This window comes from Dermacentor albipictus, chromosome 4, assembly GCF_038994185.2.
Source record: "Dermacentor albipictus isolate Rhodes 1998 colony chromosome 4, USDA_Dalb.pri_finalv2, whole genome shotgun sequence".
Lineage (NCBI taxonomy): Eukaryota > Metazoa > Arthropoda > Arachnida > Ixodida > Ixodidae > Dermacentor > Dermacentor albipictus.
Window position 1 is genome coordinate 7149378 of NC_091824.1, and position 21365 is coordinate 7170742.

Consider the following 21365-nt stretch of genomic DNA (forward strand, 5'->3'; position numbering starts at 1 on the left):
GCAACAGAGGCCGTTAAAGGCCGTAGTAAGAGCGACGAGGTGCTGTGCCTAAAGATGACTGTGGAGACACCTAGGCCAGCTGCGAACAAATTGGCACAGTTACCGAGCGTGTGCGTCGCTGGTAATGTTAGCGAGGTTGCTAGCAAAGAAAAGGGTACTGCTGACCCGACAGACGCGAGCACCCATATAGAGGCAGATGTGCGTGCAGAAGTGAAGTGCGAACTGGACGATGCAGTTGAGAGTAGTTCTCGGGACGGCGAGCTCCGTAGTTCACGAGAGAACAACTGCATTGTTCAGGGATCGGTGCGGCTCTCCGCCAGTCTAGATAGCCTAGATAGGGATGGTTCAGTTATTAATCATTCGGACTGTGCGCGTGAGACAGCGATCGATACCGACGGGCTGTGTGCCGATGCACAGCGTGAGCTGGGCAATGTAGCAGAGGGCAGTTCGCAAGAGTGCGAGTTGTCTAACTCGAGTAAAGCCTGCTGCATTGTGCCAGAGTCGGTTGGGCTGTCCGCCAGTCGAGGCAAAGTGAAAGTAGATTTAAATGTAAATCACTCAGACTGTGCGGGTTAGAGACCGATCCGGGCCGACGAAATGTGTACCGGCCAGCACGAGGCACGAGGCGACATGAAAGCGAGTGCGAAGAGAAAGCGCTGTAAAAAGAAGCGCGGTAAAGACCGAAAGACGGTAACTAATGTAGCGCCGCCAAAGATGGCGAGAAACCCAAAAGGGCAGGGCGCGAGGAAGAAGGTGCGGTCGTCACGGACGATGTTGACGCATCGAAAACGTTCGAGCCACCGGTCAAAAGGGGACCGCGAAGCATGTTCTGTAGGGACGCGGACAAAGGGCACGGGGCAGGTAAACTCCTCGTCGTTCCGTAGTTCTTTTCAAAGCTCAGCGTGCAGTTCGAAGAAACGCAAGGTGGCAGGACGAGACCAGGTGGGGAGTAGCGACGCGGTGAATCGAGTTTGTGAGGAAAGCGGGGCGCCAGGACGCAAATTGGCAGGAGACCATAACGTCTTGGGGGAGCTGATAGTGAATCAGCCCTTTTCTTGTTTCTCGGCAGCAAGAGTAGCTTTCAAACAGCGCCCACCTCGAGTCCGACTGAAGGTATGAGTCAGACATAAGCGTTTGGAAAGGGAGGCCAAGAGCGCTTCCGTAGAAATGGAGTGTTTTGTTTTGAGCATCGGAAAGTTTTCGCGAATCGAGACTAGGGTTTCTTTCACTGTGTAAGGTTTGAGCTTTGTTTATGTTTCCGTTCGAGAAGCTCGAGATTTGAAAGATGCGTTTTAGGTAAACAAGTAGTCTCGCGAGGTGCTCTTAATAAGTAGATAGGCTTTTTTTTTGTGTGTGTGAGTAAGCTGAAGGTCAAGGTTATTGTCGAAAGGCCTATGGTAAAGCGCGTGTGTTATTTAACCTTCTTTCTTTTTAAGTTTTGAATTTTCTAAGGTTAAGCGCGTAGATTTTCAGTGAGTGCATGAGTTGCGCTGAGAAGCGTTCTTAGTTCCATTAGCGCGTGTCCTGTGTGGGCGGAAGGAAGCAGATTTATAACTGGGTTGCTGGTGTGTGTTGAGGGCAGCCGTATTCTGACTTCTTTAGTGAGTACGCGTGGAACGAGTTATTAAAAGACGCATTATTTTAAGGGTTCTGCGGAGTGTGTAATTCACGCAAGTTTAATTGTTCGTTTACGTCACGTGTCCTGTAGGACTTGAAGGGAAGAAACGTGGGTAAGCGTAAATGAAAAGTTTGCCTACAACGCAAGTACGCGTTCTGTTTAGTGACCACAAGGCTAGTGCGCTTGTGATTACGTACTTGTGAGGTTGACCAGATTGTTCAGTGGCACCAATGCGTGCGATAAGTACGCCACTGCGATAGATTAGAAACATGCTGTTCGTGTAGTTAGGCAACTTAAGTTATGTTCGGCTGTTTTCATTTGTTGTTTGCATCGTCAACGACCCTTTTGTTTTGCAACAACAATAGTACTCTGGTCTTGTCGGCAATCGAGGAGAAATGGATAGCTGTTTGGAGGGGTGGTTGAAACTGTTTTGTCAAAATTGGGGAAATAAATGATCAGGGTTCATTTTGACTCAGAAATAGCCTGGCGAGTCAGGGGTGAAGAGCCTGCGCTTACGCGTGGTGCAGCGCTGTGTTGTTTTGTTTGTTTGACGTATGTTCTCCAGGGCCCAGGATCCCGAAGGTTGTCAAACGAGGCTCGACCCCAGTACCCTGCAGCTTCTTTCAGCGTTCCTCATGGCCAGCGAATTGAGTTCACCGGCCATTCAGAACAACCGGGGCGAGGACGAGCTGTTAGATATGGCGCCGTTTCCTGAGGCTACTTCGAGTTCCCCAAACCACTTCGAATCGCAGCACAGCTAATTGAGCAATGCAGAAGCAGGGGTGGCACATTCCTGAGGCAGGACACTTGCAAACAAGTTCGTACGCCGCCGGGATTAGAAGGGGCCATCGGACAATAGAGCCCAATCGTCACCCCTCTTCGCCTTTGAAGAAGGCATTTGCCACCACTGCGGAGCCGTACCACCGGGAGCAGGTGTGCCCTCGTACAATGGAGCATGAGCGCCCCCCCCCCTTCTCCACCTTAGAAGAAGTGCACTGCAAGTCTTCGAGCCAAGACCACAGAGAGCCGCCGGATGTGACAACGCGATACGGGCGCCAACCATTGGCTGAAAATGGCGTCATCTGAGCGGACTCTCCCATTGGTAGAACATGACGCGACTTCCAGTCCTCGAAGGGCTTAAAAGAAGCATTCCAGAGAGACCAGAGCATTTTCCCGCATTTCATGATTCACCTTTCTCGAACTTCTTGCCGCGGGCCGCAGCGTCCGAGTTTCTGCCGGCCCGTAATGACTGTACGACTGTTACTTGTCTCTCACCTCTCTGTATATAATGTAAAATAAATACTCCCAAGTTTTGTCTTCATCCCGAAGTCCGGCCTTCAACCCCTACAGAGGCAACGCCCTGAGGCTTCCTCGTCGCCAGCCACCATGCAGCCGACCTTTTTTTCATATTTCGCGGGCTTTTTTTCTTCCAACCCGGTAAGAAAGGACTACGTGGTGCGTATCGTAAAGGAAACAACTCGATCGGTGGTTTCTGAAGGTGCTTTACAAATCTGGTCGTCAGCCAATAATTAAAAAATTGGGTAATTAAACTTTTACTCACCCAATTACTGAGTTATGGGGAAAACAAAAAAAATTTCTGAGTTACTATGTGCTATCGCGAATAGTATGCATTCGGTTCAATTCGCTTCCGACAGGCATTTTTGTTTTTAAATTCTTGGCTCAAGTTGTTTGAGACACTTTGTATAGCTACCCTCCGGGGGTAGTCAATGTCCGTCCGACCGTCACGTTTCTTCTCCAGTTTCTCGCGAATGCTCTGTACCTCTCATGTAGGTATCGCGGTAAAATCCCACTGAAATCTGCCGCTAAGATCTCTCTATCATTACGCCAAATTTCATTTACCTATCTTAATTAGTTACTTCACAGCGACGTTGTAAACGTTACAGAATTCCCGTCTGCTGTCAATACATGGCCGTCTACGGAGGGAGTATGGTTGCAGAAAACGAATGTAAATCTTCTTTTCCGAAACCATCCCGAAACAAGTTATATGACAATTAGCCGCTAAGACGAATCTAACATGACGCCGAGTTTAATCTACTTCTGATAAATACGTAGTTCACAGTGAAGTTGCACGCACTGTGGAATTCCCGTGTGCCGTGCGGCGGCACACGCACACGTCACTACTTCTTAAAAGAACAAGAACAAATCACAGTCAAAAGAGGCACTGGTTGTCTGTGTCCTTCGATGATGATAATAATAATAATAATAATAATAATAATAATAATAATAATAATAATAATAATAATAATAATAATAATAATAATAATAATAATAATATAGGTGCATCGATTGAGGGTAAACACATCACAGCTTCGCTGCTTGTCCTACTTCAAAGAGTGGAAGGGCTGGTGAACTATATTAAAGATGTGCCGGGAGAACTGGAGGCGATAATTTCGGCGATACCTACACTCCAAGTTTTTGTTTTCCCGACTGCCTAATCTGCTAAAAAATTGTCAAATCTGAGAAATAGTTGAAGCTCAGTCGTCATTTCAGACAGTTCACGGTGTAGCTAGTAAAAGAATTCCAACGGAAACGCTTAACAACGTGTAGAAAAACTAACGATCAGATTGATCGCATTCTAAAGGCGTGGTGACGAAAGAGTTAAAATGAAATGCTAATAGAAGCGTAATGTAACGGAATCACGCAACCCCACCGACCACCAAAAAATCAATGCTTTAAGGTTTCATGCAGAACAGTGTAGCAAAACGGCTTCCAGAGCTGCTTTATGACCACGTGTTGAATGGCATGTTGGCATCTCTTCCGCGATGGCTTTCTCTTTGTGTGGGTGCGTGCGTGTTTTTTACACGCTACGCAACGGGTTACAGCGGCCCCGTTTGGCCCGCGGAGGCTGTTTTCACTCGGAGCGTGCAATCGAAAGCCCCGTCCGTGCATTTTCCCTTTCACGACGCACCTTTGCAGCCGCCGTGTCTTCTTGCGTTCCCTCTCGTCTCCCATCCACGAGGCGTTTGTTGTTTCCCCAATCTTTTTTTCCTTCCCCTAATTTTTTTTCTTTCTTTTTCCGGAGCACGCTTGAACTGAGCATGTGAAAAGGCGTAGGAACACTTCCCCTCCTACCTCGTGACAGCACCCGGGGTCTCAAGACTTGCAGCTGGAGCCGGCGCATGAAACCGCCGATGATAAAACAGGGCTCCTCTTTTTTCACTTGCGCCACGCGCAACAAAAGCAGACAAACAGAAAGGAGCGCCCCCACACAAAAGGGTAAATGAGGGCGCGAACGAACAAAGCCGTGCGCCCTCCTCCGGTTCGGGGTCCCGGCCCGATCGCTCTCACGCCGCCGGCCGAGAGGCACGCGGAAACGGCGCCACGTAACGGAAGCGCGCGTCTCGCTCCGCGTGCTGGTGGCCAACGGATGTCGCCGGGACGCGCGAACTCTCTCGTGGCAGATACGCGCACGGTTACGCACTCATCGGAACTATGACGTGCACGCCAGCTCTTACCGAATTTTCGCGAATTCAAAATAAACGTTACCACCACCTTCACAGCGAATACCAGACGGCGCGGTGATAAGTTTGAAAACTGGCACAACTGCAGCCTTCCACATCGCCGGAAATTCGCAGCTCGTGCAGACATCAGGCGGACTGCAACGTGAGACATGCGGAAGGTGCCGCTCTAGCGTTCAAGAATTGTTGTGACCGAGTGCAATAATTCAGCAGACTCGCTCGGCTCAGACGCGGCCGAGCCTTCCGATCCGAGCGCAAAGCTGTCCCGTCGAATGCTGTCCACCACCGCGCCGCGAGACGTGTTGAACAACGTGAGTCAGTTTACGACGGGCGCAACGAGGGGAGCCCTGGGTGCGGCCGCGCATGTGCAGCGAGCGAAACATAATTAAAGAAATCGCACAAGCGCGCGGGTCGTCATTCATCAGGCGGACCGAGACACCATTTATCACGTCTTCTCCACCAACCTCTTTTTTTTTTTTCTTGCGTCTCGGCTTCGCTTTGCAGTTAGTCGAGCGCCGCCGTATTAAGCGCAGTCTTGGTCATCAATAAAATTTGAGCGCACTCCTCCTCTCCAACACTCGGCAGCCAATGGCCGCGCTTCGCATCTTCTCGGCCATTTTGGTGCATGCGGTAGCCACACCGACTCTTTCGGCGAAAGAACGTAGTAACCCGTAGAGAAACAATCGCTTTAGGCTAAAGGCAGACTTTCAAAATCAATATATTTGCCTCTTGCTCCCTTACAGGAACACTGCGTTTGATTGGATCACAGTCGACCTCGAGCCATTCGCCAATTGTGGGAAATACTTGGGATTGTAAAAAAGCGCAATACGCCCTACGAAGGAAGACAGACGGGCTGCGGAAATATTGAAGCGTGCCCCAGAGCAATGCACTTCATTCAGAATCCCAGCTGTCTCTGCGCGGCGGAGACCTTGGCGGCTGACATAACAAAGCTGCATTAAAGACATCCGTTTTATCTAATTATTTTGTCAGAAAACGACAAAAATGTGCAAATATACGCCTTTCACTGCCTGTACAAATGCACCTGCCTCAGAGAAGTAATTCAGGAATGGCCGCTCACTTCTACGAGGTCGCAGGCATTTTGAGGACATACATGAAGGGAGTACCCACGTAACTAGCTGCGTCGAGTCTTTACGCGACGTTCAAGTGTCGTCAAAGGATGTTGCTTGTTTGCGGACTCCTTTTCCTTTACTTGCACTCGTTTAGCTCCAGCCATCGCTGCTAACCCTGATGGCTGCAGGGAGCTTAGAAAAAAGTCAAAGTAGACAGGATAGAGAATCTCAGTCCGACATAAGCGAAAGTTGCTGCCGCAGTCTGTGAACTGCATATCCATGAAGCAAGAACAATACAAATTTGCCCCGTTACTTAGTGTCCCTTAGTGTCGTGGCCCAGCGCGAAATCAGCGATGCTTGCTACAGGTGACGGATTCTGGCCACTCCAGTCGTCGTCTCTTCGGAACGCTGACTTGAGGTCCACTGCGCCACGTTCCCTCGCGACGCCTCAAATGAGCCGTTGAAAGTGTGGTGATTTTTGTGATATCGCATTAGTGACGTCGTGCGGTGACGTGCCAGCGAAGCAGTGAGGCTTGCGCCGTTATCCTATCGACCATCTTGAGCGCAGATAAGGGCACCGCTTTATCTATTTAAAGAAAGCACTCTCGAAATAAACTCTGGTCTACCCAGCAGGCGTACGAAGCCGCGAAGAGGCAGGACGTCGACGTCGCATCGTGGGAGGCCCAGGCCCAGCCTACTAAACTGCTGGTTCGCATTAAAGGTCACTCTCTCTCTCTCTCTCGAAATAAACTGTTTTCACTGGCTTATCTGCTGTCCGGGCGTCAGTTACTACAGTGGCGACGAGGCACGCTGCCGCCTGTGCAATTCACGAAATGGCGTGGAGCAGCCGCATTGGAGAATTTTATGACAACGATGGTGCGACATCGGAAGAATACGTCGGGCGCATCGAATTGTCCTCTGCCGTCAACGAGTTGCATACAAGAGCGCTGTGCTGCTGAGCTGTGGCGGACCAGAAGTGTACTCTTGGACAGCGATGCTCATCAAACCTCTGCGGCCACCGAATGTCGATTACAAGGTGATCATCGACACGGTGAAGAAATACACCCAGCCGAGGCCATTCGTACTCTATTCGAGGTATGTGTTCTCGAAACGGGACCACGAATGCGGGGAATCTGTTGCTAAGTCACCGTTTTGCGCAGATAATCCGGAAACTGTGGATTCGGCGAGGACAAGTTCTCGCTTGATGAAATGCTCCGTGACCGGTTGGTTTTCAGAATCGCTGATGGAGTGGTTCAGCAACGGCTGTTGCCAGAAAAGGAAATGACGTCCGAAGCCACATACCAGTTTGCATTCACGGCAGAAACTAAGGCTAAGCAGCAGAAAGTGATAAGTGCAACCCGACACGCGACAGAAATCCAGCACGAAATGATCGCGAAGTTTGGCGCGCAAGACACGAAGGGAAGCACGCAAAAAAGCCAAGGCAACCGTATCGCTGGGGCGGCTGAACAGGTTGAGCGGCGCTGTCTTCGATATTTTGGCAGCGACAGGGCGATGCGTTGCCGGTTCAAGAACGCCGTATGTTTCAACGGCTCGCGGAAAGGGCACATCGAAAAAGCCATCGCACCAACTTCGGTATCAGCCCACGTACGGGGAGTGCTTGCCTGCTTCACCTCCGCCGCGGGTCGGCCCGGCATGGCACTAACTTCGGGATCGACCCGCGTCTGGGAAGTTTTTTGCTTACCACGACATGAAAACTTCCTTGGACGGTAGAGGTATAAAGCTTCGCTGTAAAACTATTAGTAGCAAAGCATGGGAAGCTGCAAGAACCAGACACTCGGCTCGTCACCTGGACCAAACAATGTTTCAAGTTTTAGGAGAAATTGTGGTGCCAGTAAAGTTGAAGACCAGAAATTGCAACTCGCTGTTACTGGTCGTCAAGAATTACGGGAACACATTGCTCGGCCGGGATTGGTTCGGGGCATCGCAGATAGAAGCAAGGGCCCTCCATCACATCAGTAAGAATCGAGAAGTTTTCGCTGCTGGGTTCCCGAAAGTTTTTAGCGAGTCTCTGCCTGCCGTGGCGTTGCCGTCTATTGACATCGATCTGAAAGGAGGATCCCTCACCACGTTTCCTGAAATGCCGAAGCATGCGGTTTGCCAGGAAGGATGCTGTTGTGACCGAACTGAATAGGCTCGTGGCGCAGGGAATCATGGAGCCAGCACAATATTCAGAGTGGGCAGCTCGCATTGTGGTGGTGCGAAGAAAGAATGGCTCGCTCAGTATTTGCTGGGATTATCGAAGCACCGCCAACCTGGCTGTCAGAAGCAACGTCTATCCCCTACCGACCAGCAAGGAGCTTTTTGCTGAGCTTAGAAAAGGGCGTATTTTCTCCCAGTTAGACCTGGCACATGCGTATCAGCAAATTTCGGTCGACGCTAGGAGCCCTGAACTGTTCACAAAAAACACGGTGCAAGGACTCTACAAAATTCGTCGGCCGCCGTACAGCGTGTGTGGCACCTGGTCTGCTCCAAAGGGCCATGGACACAATACTAGCTGGCCTTCCCCAAGTAGCCGTCTATCTAGATGACGTCCTGGTGGACAGTGAGACAGAAGAGGATTGTGAACGCGTGCTCACCGACGTGTTTACCCGTCCAGCCAAGGCCAGACACGAGGTGCATGCAAACAAATAGGAGTTTTTCAAGCAAAACATGGAGTTATTGGGCCATCGCATCGACCAAAATGGCGTCTATCCGGCCGAAACCAAGGTAGAGGCAGTCTACCCGGCCCCAACCAACAAAACAGAGCTACATGCATTTTTAGGTATGATAACCTTTTACAATCAGTTCTTGCGGGGTAGGTCTGAAACAGCCGAAAAGCTTTACCCTTTTCTTGATAAAAATGCCAACTAGAAGTAAGATGAAAAGAATCAAAGGATCAAAGCATAAGAATCAAAACATAAAGAAGTCGTTAACGTCCCAGTCCTTGCTGGTACACTTTAACGAAAGCGCTCCCTTGATATTGTCGTGTGATGCGTGTCCGGTAGGTGCAGTATTGGCTCACTGTGACAGTACGGGAAACGAGCAGCCGATTGCCTACGTTTCGAGGACACTCACGAAGGCTCAAATTGACCCATAAGCGCTAGCCGTTGTGTTTGATGTTGGTCATTTTCACCAATACTTAGCCAGGCGAAGATTTGTCATTTTGAGAGACCACAAAGCACTCCAAGGAACCTTCCGGAGGGAAAACAAATTCTCCAAGCTGTGTCACCTCGCATGCTGCGTAGGAGTTTAATGCTGTCGGCGTACGATTACCAACTCGAGTACAGCAAAACGCAGGTAACGCGGGCTGTTTGAGCAGGTTGCCGGCTCCGGGATTTGACCAAGACGCCGAGGTTCCAGGCGACGTCTTGGAAGCCGTGCAGTGCCCACCAGTCACCGCCGGGGATATACCATCATGCACAAGACTTACAGCTTTCAAAGGTGTTGAATTGAATCGTTGACGGCTGGTTGAAAGAGCGGGTTCCCCAAGAATAAGGTCACGACAGACGAGGTGAGACAGCAGCAACTGTCAGTACACAGTGATTGCGTGGTCTCGGGATACCGCGCGGTAGTTCCGTCTGCGTTGCGCAAGCGCGTGCTCGTCCTGCTGCACGCGAATCATCCGCGACTGTCGGCCATGAAGGCTACCGCGAGATCCTACGTTCGACGGCCTCGGATGGACGCGCGGATTGAAGAATTTGAGCGGCACTGCACGGCGTGTCAACAAAACGGCCAAAGTGGACGCCTGCCCACTTTTGCACAAAGTCGGAGCGGCCGTGGAGCAGAATCCATCCCGGCTTTGCGGGGCCTACTGACGGTGCCACGTTTTTGGTGGTCGTTGACGCCTGTACAAACTGGGTGGAGGTGGAAACAGTGACGTCAGCGCACTCGTCTGTCGTCATCGAACGACTACGCAAGACGTTCGCAACGTACCAGCTGCCGGACTTAATTGTGTCTGGCCACGGTGCAGCATTTATGAGCCACGAAATACAGTAGTTGTTCAGCCTAAACGGCATTCAATATACGTATACTGCCCCTTACCACCCATTAAGTAATAGCAGAGCAGAACGCACGGCGCACGAGTTGAAATATGTACTTCAGAAGCAGAGCCGAGGAACACTGGCTTGTAAAGTCTCTCGGCTTTTGTTCAAACAACCTTCCACACCCCACTCGGAGATAGGCAAGGCCCCTGCAAAGCTCACGTGGGGAAGGAACTTGAGGTCGAGCCTGGCAACATTGCCCCCCCCCCCCCCCCCCGACACAACGCATGCGCAATGCATGCGGCAGTCACCACACCAAAGTTTTCAGTGTGGTGACTCTGTTTTTACAAGGAATTTTCGCTCTGGTCCAAAGTGGTAGGCGGCTCGAGTGCTGCGTTGCCAGGGTCGCGTTATGCACACGGTCTAGGCGCACAAATGGACGACATCAGGACCACGGCTTGGTACCCAGCAGCCGCGATCGCACCAGGTGGCGCAAGTGCCTCGTTTGCTCAACCCGATCCCCCAGGTTTCGTGCCCGCGCCTTCCCCTGCAGAACCACCGGTTTTGAGACACTCTACTCGTCAGCGACGTCCAGTGCACCGTTATGGTTTCGATGATTAGCGGGATGTGATGTCGTATTAGTGACGTCGTGCGGTGACGTGCCAGCGAAGCAGTGAAGCTTGCGCCGTTATCCTATCGACAACCTTCAGCGCATATAAGGGCTCCGCTTCATGTATTTACAGAAAACGCTCTCGGAAAAAACAGTTCTTTTTTACTGGCTTTATCTGCTGTCCGGACGTCAGTTACTAAAATGTTATTTTTTCGCCCACGTTGCACATAAAAACCGCGGAGTATAAATCAAAAGTGCACAAGCGTATCGTGCCACAGAAGTGCTTCTGCCAAACCTACATACGCAGAAAACAAAAAAAAAAAGGAATGAAACGAAGAAAAACTGTGCACTCTCCTCCTCCATTTCTTTTTTTCTTTGTTCTCTAACGTTGTGCACGCTGGGGCTACGTGTGCGCTTTCGACACTGGGCAAGTAAATATTCTCGCCTTCTTCAAGGGCGTACATTTATGAGAGGCGCATAATAATTTATAATATTTTACAGTCCAACAAAATATTTATTATTATTCGGGATAGTGTACATGGCTCTATGGCATTAGGATAAAGTCACCAGGAAGGGCGGCTTAACCTAGGTTAAGCAAGCCCTGCTTAACCAAGTTTACTGTTTTTTCCGCACTTGACCTCCATGACTAAATGTTACTCCCAGATCAATGTTTTCTATAATGTCATCTTTGACAATTTGATGTTAATGTATTATCTACAGCAGACTTACAAGCAGTTGCATTGGAAATTTCATCATCATCATCATTAGCTTATTTTATGTCCACTGCAGGACGAAGACCACTCCCTGAGACCTCCAATTACCCGTGCCCTGCGCCAACCGATTCCAACTAGCACCCGCAAATTTCCTATTTTCGTCGCACCATCTAGTCCTCTGCCGTCCTCTAATGCGCTTTCCCTTCTCTTGGTATCCATTATTTCACTCTAATGGTCCAACGGTTATCCAATCTGTGCATTACATGACCTGCCCAGCGCCATTTCTTTTCTCTTAAAGGGACACTAAACGGAAACAATAAATCAATTTAGACTAATGAAACAATTTTTTCAGAACCCTGCAGGCAGTCATCTCAAAGAGACAGTTTGATTATTAGATGAGAAAATGAAGGTCCAAGTATCAGTATTTGCATTTCGTGCCGAAACCCCAGCGCCGGTACGTCAGCGTGACGCCAGGGATTCCAAAGTATGTTTTCGCATTTGGGCAGCGTTGGCTGAGTAAAGGTTCCCCAAACTTCTCATGTTTATTATTTGGTTCCTTTAGAACACTATGTAGTCAATCTGTACCGCTATATATAATTAGTAGGCCGTATAAGATGCCATGAAAATCTATGACGTCACAGCCTTCAGGTGCAGGAACTTAAGTAGGCGTCACCACCCGTATTTCGTTCTTGCGCTTTTTTCTGGCTTACCAAACGTCTTATCGTTGCAAGAGTAGTGTTTTTGGTGTTGTAGAACAGTAATTTTCTGATGCAGAAGAAATCATTTTTCACTTTAGTGTCCCTTTAATGTCAGTTAGAATAAATATCCGCTATACCCATTTGCTCTCTGTGCTCTTTGATCGAAACCGCTCTCTCTCTCTGTTTCTTAAAGTTATGCCTAGCATTATTCGTTCCATCGCTCTTTGCGCGTTCCTTAGCTTGTTCGCAAGCTTCTTTGTCAGCCTCCAAGTCTCTGCTCCATATGTCAGCACTGGTAAAATGCACAGACTGTATACCTTCCTTTTCAATGATAACGGTAAGCTTCCAGTTAGGAGCACACGATGCCTGCCTTATGCGATCCAACCCATTTGTATTCTTCTGAGAATTTCCTTCTCATAATCAGGGTTCCCTGTGATTAATTGAGCTAGGTAAACGTACTCCTTCACAGACTCTAAAGGCTGACTGGCTATCCTGAACTGTCGTTCCCTTGCCTGGTTATACATCATTATCTTTGTCTTCTGCATACTAATCTTGAACGCCGCTCTTACACTCTCCCCGTTAAGGTCTTCAATCATTTGTTTTAATTCGTCTGCAGTGCCGCTGAATAGAACAATGTGATCAGGAAACCGAAGGTTGCTGAGGTATCCGCCGTTGATCCTTGCTCCTACGCCTTCCCAGTTTAATAGCTTAAATACTTCTTCCAAGCACACAGTGAATAGCATTCAGATGCAAATTTGCATCTATGAAAATATCAGTCGTCTGTAACTAAGCCCAACACTTCAAAACACTAATAGACCACCCATTTATTCCATTGCTTGCACATAACGCTTTTAAGTAAGTTTTTCCTGTAGCAAAAGCTGTGTACTTGGCTTACACAGCGGCCGCACAGTTCACGCACATTTTGCCTGAATTTCGTCCCAGTGGCGAAATTCAGGCGCAGAAAATTCAGGGCAAACTGCTATAGCTGCTGTAGCTGCTGCTCCTACAGTAGTTCGCCTGCTACTCGGGGCTAAATTGTACGCCGTTCTTAAGGTGCACTTCTATTGTAACTCGGAGCTAGAAATTTGCTCCAAAGGCTGTAATTAACCCGTACACCCTGATGCTTAGCAACTGAATACTGCATGTCAGCGCAATACCACGACGGCGCAGAGGATAGACACAGAAGCGCCGGACAAGCGCTAACTCGCAACTGAATTTTATTCTCAAGACTTCGCCCACTTAAGTACGCCGCAGACCATGATCGCGCATGCGCGCTGCCCATCGAGCCAACCAATGCATGTGCTGCAACCAATGCAATGCGCCTGCTCTTTCCTTAAAAAGTCAGACGACTGCTTTTTTTTTTTTTTTTGCACAGCGCCCGAGCCCCCGCTGTTTGCCTGATGTTGTCGTCGAGTGCTTCAGCGCCATACGCTTATTGCTGTTTTGATAGCGATATGTAGAATTGAGTCCCGGACCTAATTTTGACACTGTCCTCACTTAAAATATTAAGTTATGGGGTTTTACGTGCCAAAACCACTTTCTGATTGTGAGGCAGGCCGTAGTGCGGGACTCCGGAAATTTTGACCACCTGGGGTTCTTTAACGTGCACCTAAATCTGAGTACACGGGTGTTTTCGCATTTCGCTCCCATCCAAATGTGGCCGCCGTGGCCGGGATTCGATCCCGCGTCCTCGCGCTCAGCAGCCCAACACCACAGCCACCGAGCAACCACGGCGGGTCGTCCTCACTTAACTACAGAAGCTGTCCACAGAGAAAATGCGACTGATTACCGAGGTAAAAGATTTAAAAGTGCCACTGCCCTTATGAAAATATGAGATGAGTTTCACATGAAAGTCTGACGAGTTTTGACATCACAGCAATTAGACTTTCTGATGAGTTTCTTTGGAATTTTCTGATGTATTCCTAATGTCATTCTATAACATATTGGCCACCGTCTTTCTGTAGAACTCTTGACGAGTGCTTTTCTTGTGAGCATGAAATGTCTTCCTAATGTGCGCTCCAAAGCAGTTTTCTTGTGACTTTCTCACGTCTTCCTAGCGAATCTCTAATGAGCCTATACATTACACTGCCGGTGCTCGTATTACTCCTATAACAAAATTGGCCACCACGTGTGGTAACATTTTCTCATGTGTCCCAATGGCAGTCAGACCTTATTTAAATATGTTACCTGTGCGTGACTATCTTTGGTGCTATATATATGCAGCCTGTATGCATGTATGTCCAGTGAAGATGCAGCACTTCTGACATGTACATGGGCCCTACATATGCTGCATGTTAGACATTACTCAACGAAAGAAATTTAACAAAAACATTTATTGGGCATATCAATGCTTCCTTAAATGCAGAAGGAGGTTAAATGAAAGGAAAACACAGTATCAGCCTGGTTACGGATGTGATATCTCCCTTTCATTTAATCTCGCTACTTATCACTGAGGAGAGGCTGTTCTTGAGGTGGAGTGTCGTCATCTTGAAGTAAGTGCATGTGTACCCTGCATGGTAGAAAGGACAGATAATTAACAAAACTTGGCAATCAACCACAGAAATACACGCTGTATCACTTGCTGCAGAACGGTCTGGAGACGTTATAGCTAGTTCTGCGAAAAATTTATGTGGTGTCGGTTCACACAAAGTTGAGGAACCACTGTGTGGCCTTTGGGTGCAGCAGTAACTACAGTAAGCAGAAATTGCTCTTGGCTGAACAAATGTGCAACATGGATCAGCTGTGGCGTGTGTACATGTCGTCAACTACTTCAGCTATATCGGTTTCCACTTGACAAAGGACAGCAGTGTCTGTGGATTGCTAGCGTGAATGAGAAATTCTCACTAATTACTTGGCATGGAAATGAGCGTAGGAGTGTTTGTGTATGGGCAACCCAATGCATCCCAGAGACATCCAAGTGCCAGTCGTTATAGAATATTTGCATCAGCTACGGGCACAGTTCTCATACATTCCAAGCCTACTATGTCATGCATGTGTTGTCCTCCTGAATGATGCCACATATACCATTCAAGAAATACACCACACCATGTCTGGGGTTTTTTATCATTTACAGCCGAGCACTGCTTTCAGAGGGAGGGCACAAGTTGAAAAACAAATGCGTAGAAGCATGACAAACAAGCTTGCATAAAAATAATTTAATAAATAAGCATGGTGGTTGCTATGCCACGCCATTAGAGAGTATTCCTCTTTGTCATGCAATCATAATGAGCGTCGACTGACACACGTCCCATTTTTGGCTGTGGTATTCTTCACTGATTTTGTTGTATCAGTCGGTTGCCATAGGCGAACGAAACAGATAAACAAGCTAAATCCAGTGCACAGCTTGTCGTGTCAATGCATGGTCAAATAAGACGAGCACACTGGTCCTTTGAGTGAATTATGGTGCTCTCCTAGGCGCATGCTGAGGCACCGGCTAGTCAGCGTGCTCGATGTACATTGGACCAAATATGCACGTGATCAAAAGAGTAGCCTACATTAACCCTGAAAGATACGAGACAAATTTTGGGTATTTTTAACTAAGCAAGCCTCCAATGCCTGGGTGCCTTTGTCAATTCACTTGTGGACTGCAATGCACGTATATTTTCAGCAAAAATAAATTAGGCAGCATATGCACAACAGTCATGTATGGTCTCCCTTCCCTCGCTGCGCAAATTTTGTCCTGAAAAGTTACATGAACTGATTGAATTGAAAATTGAATCGAGAAATGCAAGGAGGCAAGCGAGGCTTGCTTGGTTAAAGGTAGCACCAAATTTGTCCAGTGCGTGTCAGAGGCACTGTGCTGTATTCCTTTCACATGTGGTCAAATGTACATAGCGCAGACTGGCTGGTGCCTAAATATGTACCTGTGAGATCACCATATCTCATTCAAAAGACCAGTATGCTCGTCTGACTTGGCCACACATATCTGCAATGGGGCTTCCGGCCAGATTAGGATTGTTTATCTGTTTTCACCCATGGCTGAAAATTGGCAAGAGAAATCAGTCAGGCGCACCACATAAATAACAATAAGTGTGAGCCAGCCCCCATTATCAATGCGTGAAGAAAGGCATCATTTGTAGATTACAAGGGATAGAAATTAGTCTGTGCCTATTTACTACTTTTTATGCAGACACCATTTACCATGATTTTATGCCTTTGAATTATAACTTCTGCCATCCCTCTCGAATTAACTGGTGCACAACACAAGTGCACATCCAGTGCTATTTTTGTTAGTCCTTCTAACAACTTAAACAGTCAGTTGTTAGCCAAGGTCATGTTGCATAGTCTCCCTTCTCTCACTGCGTAAATTTTGTCCTGAAATGTTACATGAACTGATTGGTAAATTCAAATGGACACTACAAGTTTCGCCGAGTGGACACAGCTGGTTCTCAGAAATTCACAAAAACAGTGATGGGTATCTGTTGGCATCCTGTAGTGTGTGCAAACTAGCTGTGACATTGCTGCAGTAAACACACTCACAACTGCTACAATGCCTACCAGCATGAATAAGGGCAGCTTGCAAAGAAAAGAATACGAAGAAAGTGAGAGAAAAAATAGAAAGCTTACCAGAAAACACCTTACTACTTAAGTAACTGCAGCACAATGAATACTGGCCTTCCTATTTCATTTCAAGAAATTCTAGTTCATCAAATGTGTATTTGCCAGTGACAGTTATTCTGAGAACAAGACAGACATGATTGTAAATATCAATGTTAAACAATGGTAGGCACACTGCGTGCTTAGACCTGTGACATATATGGCACACTACACTTCGAATTCTTACATGGACAGAAACAGCACATGTGTGTATCATAAGCAGAAAGGAAAACAGGGAAATATGGGCTACAGCATAAGAAACAGTTCCAAACAAATAAAACCAAGATAAAAAGAAACATACTGTGTAATAGGCAAAAATAAAATGGACTTGCAGCCAAGCAATTGATGCGAGAAAAATACTAAACGTCAGGACATGCGACATGTAGTTTTAACAGAACAAGATAATGTGTGCATAATATCTACAAACACAAATAAGCAACAAGTGGAATGATGTTGCAGAAATATTTAGCCTATTTAGCAAGATGCATTAAGTAATATGTCGATACACTTATCCACTAATGATACCGAGATCCTACTTTTGTGAACACGTACACTTAAAGCATACCTGACATATCCATCCAGATTACACGCCGTGTTGCTGCAGCCATGGCCACGGGTTATGTGGACACTGTTGTGGGTCACGGCTTCACCACTACAAAGAGAATTCTGTGTTAACTTATAGCTGTGGCACAGTAAGACTATCACATAGTGAACACATGCAAGGAGCATGTAAAAACAGTCATGAAAACAATGCCTGCACTGGTGCAGGGTGGCAACAGAGCACAAAGTCAAAGTTACTGATGAATGTCACGATAACAGGGACCCCTTCAACAAGGCAAAATTTCGCACGCAGGAGCAGCAGCGCATTACATGAATGTTTGTTTACATAACGATTCTAGAGTTTCTTTCATAACTTTAAGTAACTATCCCTTGTAATGTTTACTTACGTCGAAGTTATGGCAACACCCCTTCAAAACAAACCTGTACTAGTAGCACGCTGTGATTGCTTACATTTTTTTTCCCCAAGACTGCTCGTAAATCGAAAACCTTGTAAGCAGAGATTATCTACAACGTCGAATCATTTATAAGCGAGGAAACGTCATAGCAGTAAGAATCGGTCAAGAGGTAGATGAGTCGTTATCATGCGACTTCAGCAGAAAAACGGGAGCTCACGCACAAGCGCGCATGATGAACACGATTATTTCTGAACGTAATCTTTCTCATCAGAAGAAAACGCTTATCAAGATTTTCAATTCTGCATTATGGCAATTAATTCGCGCAACTAAACTCTGACACCCAGCAAGCATCGGCATAGGTTTCACTGTTGTCGTGGGAGTTCTCTTTCCTACGTTCGCAAGGCACCCTATGCCCACACGAGAAGCACGCACAACACGTGTGTAGTTAGCAAGCACGGTCACTCACCTTTTGAACGGCCCGACGCGGTCGAAAAGCGCCCTCCAAGTTGCCAGTGCTTCGATGCTACTCCCAGCAGACATACCGGTGCATAGTGGACGAGCAGTGGCACGCTAACAACACGCATTATTTCTTCGCGACGTCCACCCAACTTTCCACGACAACCAGAGACAAAGGGAACGCACTCCACAGCATGAACATCGTTGGTCCACATTTCGCTGGCGCGCCACGCACACGGCGAGTTTGCAGCGAGACACAAGCTGTCTGTGGCGCTTATGCGCACGCGAACTAAGTCACATTTGGTTACAGCAAACACAAAAACACACGATCTAACAAGCACATCGTTGCAGCTCGCACACCCGACCGACTCGAAAACAGAGCGACAGACTGATTGGATTGGATTGGATAGGAAACGGCATGGTAGGTGGCGCCACGAACAGGTCGGTTGGGGCCAGCCAATGTCTCGGCTAGCGTCATCTGAGGATTTGTGCGGCTGCCTAATTGCGCATAGCTGTTGCAAGACAAAGAGAACCAAAGATAAGTCTATATTGTAAGCTATAGCTTGGCATAAAAAGAAATTCTATAACGCATTTTCAATTTGAATCGCTTCGGCTATCTGCAGCCAGCAAAAGCATGGCCTTCGAGATCTGAAAATGTTAACCCTATAGAAAGCCGTTGCGGTGACGCTATTCGAACGATTTTCACTTCAGTTACCTCTCATAAAAACCGTGAATTACGCATTTCGCTGCTCCCCATGCTACCTGCGCCGTCACTTCAATTTAAATAACTTCCTGCTGTCGTTCACATCAACTATATAGCCTCAGACATCGTTGACGCGATCTCCGAGTGACACATGTGCAGTGTGCGATGTTTTAGTGCCCGTTGCAACAGTCTCAGTCGGAAATCATCAAATCTGCTCGTGTGGCGCAGCTTACACCCCTGTCGTCCGTATCTTGCTTTCGTGTTGGCGTGTTTAACGTGCGCGGGTTGCACTCCTGTCGCTCGTGCCTTCTGTGTTGATCGTGCTACCCACGAAGATTCCTCGAAAAACCCACTTGTCTCGGCAGCGTGCATTTGTCCTATGTGGTATATGCCAGAAGTGTGCGCTGGCGTACGATGTGCGTGCAACCAAGTACTACAGTGCGTTCCAGCAAATAGACGCTGCCGCTTACGCGCAGTTTCTTTTTCTTTTCTTTTTTTCCCCGTCGTGGTTGCTCAGTGGCTATGGTGGTGTTGGGCTGCTGAGCTCGAGGTCGCGGGATCGAATCCCGGCTTCGGCGGCCGCATTTCAATGGGGGCGAAATGCGAAAACACCCGTGTACTTAGATTTAGGTGCGCGTTAAGAACCCCAGGTGGTTGAAATTTCCGGAGTCCGCCACTACGGCGTGCCTCATAATCAGAAAGTGGTTTTGGCACGTAAAACCCCATAATTTTTTACGCGCAGTTTTCCATGTCATGATCATGTCAATCTGCAGAATTGTCGGTTTGCCACTTAAAGACTAGTAACACATCCGAGTAATCAAACTGCCAGAACAAGGCATACGCTATAGTTTGGCACTGTTTACCAAATGTGATAACGGGGTAACACAATCTTACAGTGCTCTTTAAAAAGGAAAGAAAATGACGTCGTTGTTTTGTGCCTAGCCCTGATATATCGGAAGCGTTTCCAGAGTACTCGGCGCTCACGCTGTGTTATATCGTTTTCTTCATTTTTGTCTCTTAGACTGCCCCCAACGATGAATCAAAACCACTCCCAGCAAAGGCCAAGGGTCCGAGTGTCTTAATTAACTCTATCCTAATTAACGGTACCTTACTTAACATCGTCTTCATTAACACCAATGGTCATGAGTTCGACTCCCACCAATAGTCATGGGTTCGAGTGCTTTCATCAACTATATCTTAATTAGCTGTACATTAATTAGCATCGCCTTCATTAACGACAACGTTCGTGGGCACAACTCCTACACAAGATCATGGGTTCGAGTGTTTCATTAACAAAATATTAATTAAATATGCCTTAATTAACATAAACTTTACCAACTAAGGCCGTGGGATCGAGTGCCTTAAGTGACTATATTAATTAACAGTACCTTAATTAACATCGCCTTCATTAACAACAAAGGTCGTGGGTTCGATTCCCACCCAAGGTACTGGGTGCGAGTGACTTGACTGTTAGATCTTAATTAACAGTGCATTAATTAGCACCATCATCATTAACAAAAGTCGTGGGTTCGAGTGCCTCAAATAACTGTATCTTAACTGTGCTCAATTAACACCGCCTTCATTAACACCGAAGATCGTGGGTTCGAGTGTCTTAATTGACTATATATTAATTAACATTACCTCAATTAATATCGCCTTCATTAACAACAATGTTCGTGGGTTCGATTCCCACACAAGGTAATGAGTTCGAGTGACTTAATTCCTAGGTCGTAATTAACTGCGCCTTAATTAGCATCGTCATCATCAACACCAAAGGTCGTGGGTACGAGTGTCTTAATTAACGACATAATAATCAGGTGCACATTAATTAACATATTAATTAACATGCATTGACTTCTACTAAGGGTGGTACGTGCGTTCGAGTGCATTAATTAACTATATCTTCAAACTCTGTCTTAATTAACGGTATCTTAACACCAAAGGTCGTGGGTTCGTAGCCTTAATTACCGCCAAAGGTAGTGGGTTTAACTCCCATGAAAGGTTGAGAGTTTGTAACCTCTTTGTACATCGAGTGCTCAGGCCGACAATGCCGGATTTTCCGGCTCATGAGCCATTTAATGCTATCGCATTACAAAGAATTTTTCACGACTTGGCATCGTACACATTCATACGTGATGTACTTTGACATTAGCAATAACACAAAAAAGCTGTATACTCCTCTCATCAGAAATCTTAAGGTGCATTGTCATTTGAGTCTCTGATGTACTTGTGATGCCAAAAAACATTAGACGATGCATTTCTTATGCATGTCTGATGTCACCTTAGGAACACATCACGTCCTCTACAGAAACTCATGGTTCATTTTCATAAGGGTGCTCTCCACTAACTACGCAATCTCGGAAATAAGCGGACGAATGTCCGTTACGGAGAGCCACTGTAAGGACATAGGCACCCTGCATTGTTCAGAGGGCGCCACGACATTTCAATTTTGATCCGCAGCGTCGACGACACACGTAGCTAGAGAA

The 21365-nt window shown here is 47.2% G+C and overlaps 1 protein-coding gene and 1 long non-coding RNA gene across 15 annotated transcripts in view; both read right to left on the minus strand.

Moving 5' to 3' along the window:
• nab (NGFI-A-binding protein homolog) overlaps positions 1–21365 on the minus strand; it is a 1159032-nt gene that overhangs the window by 185300 nt on the left and 952367 nt on the right. The gene's annotated exons all lie outside the window — the stretch shown is intronic.
• Positions 14483–18565, minus strand: LOC135917644 (uncharacterized). The gene is made up of 3 exons (XR_010569362.2): positions 18187–18565; positions 17330–17416; positions 14483–14677 (listed from the first exon to the last, which is right to left on the minus strand). It is a non-coding gene; the product is annotated as an uncharacterized lncRNA (long non-coding RNA).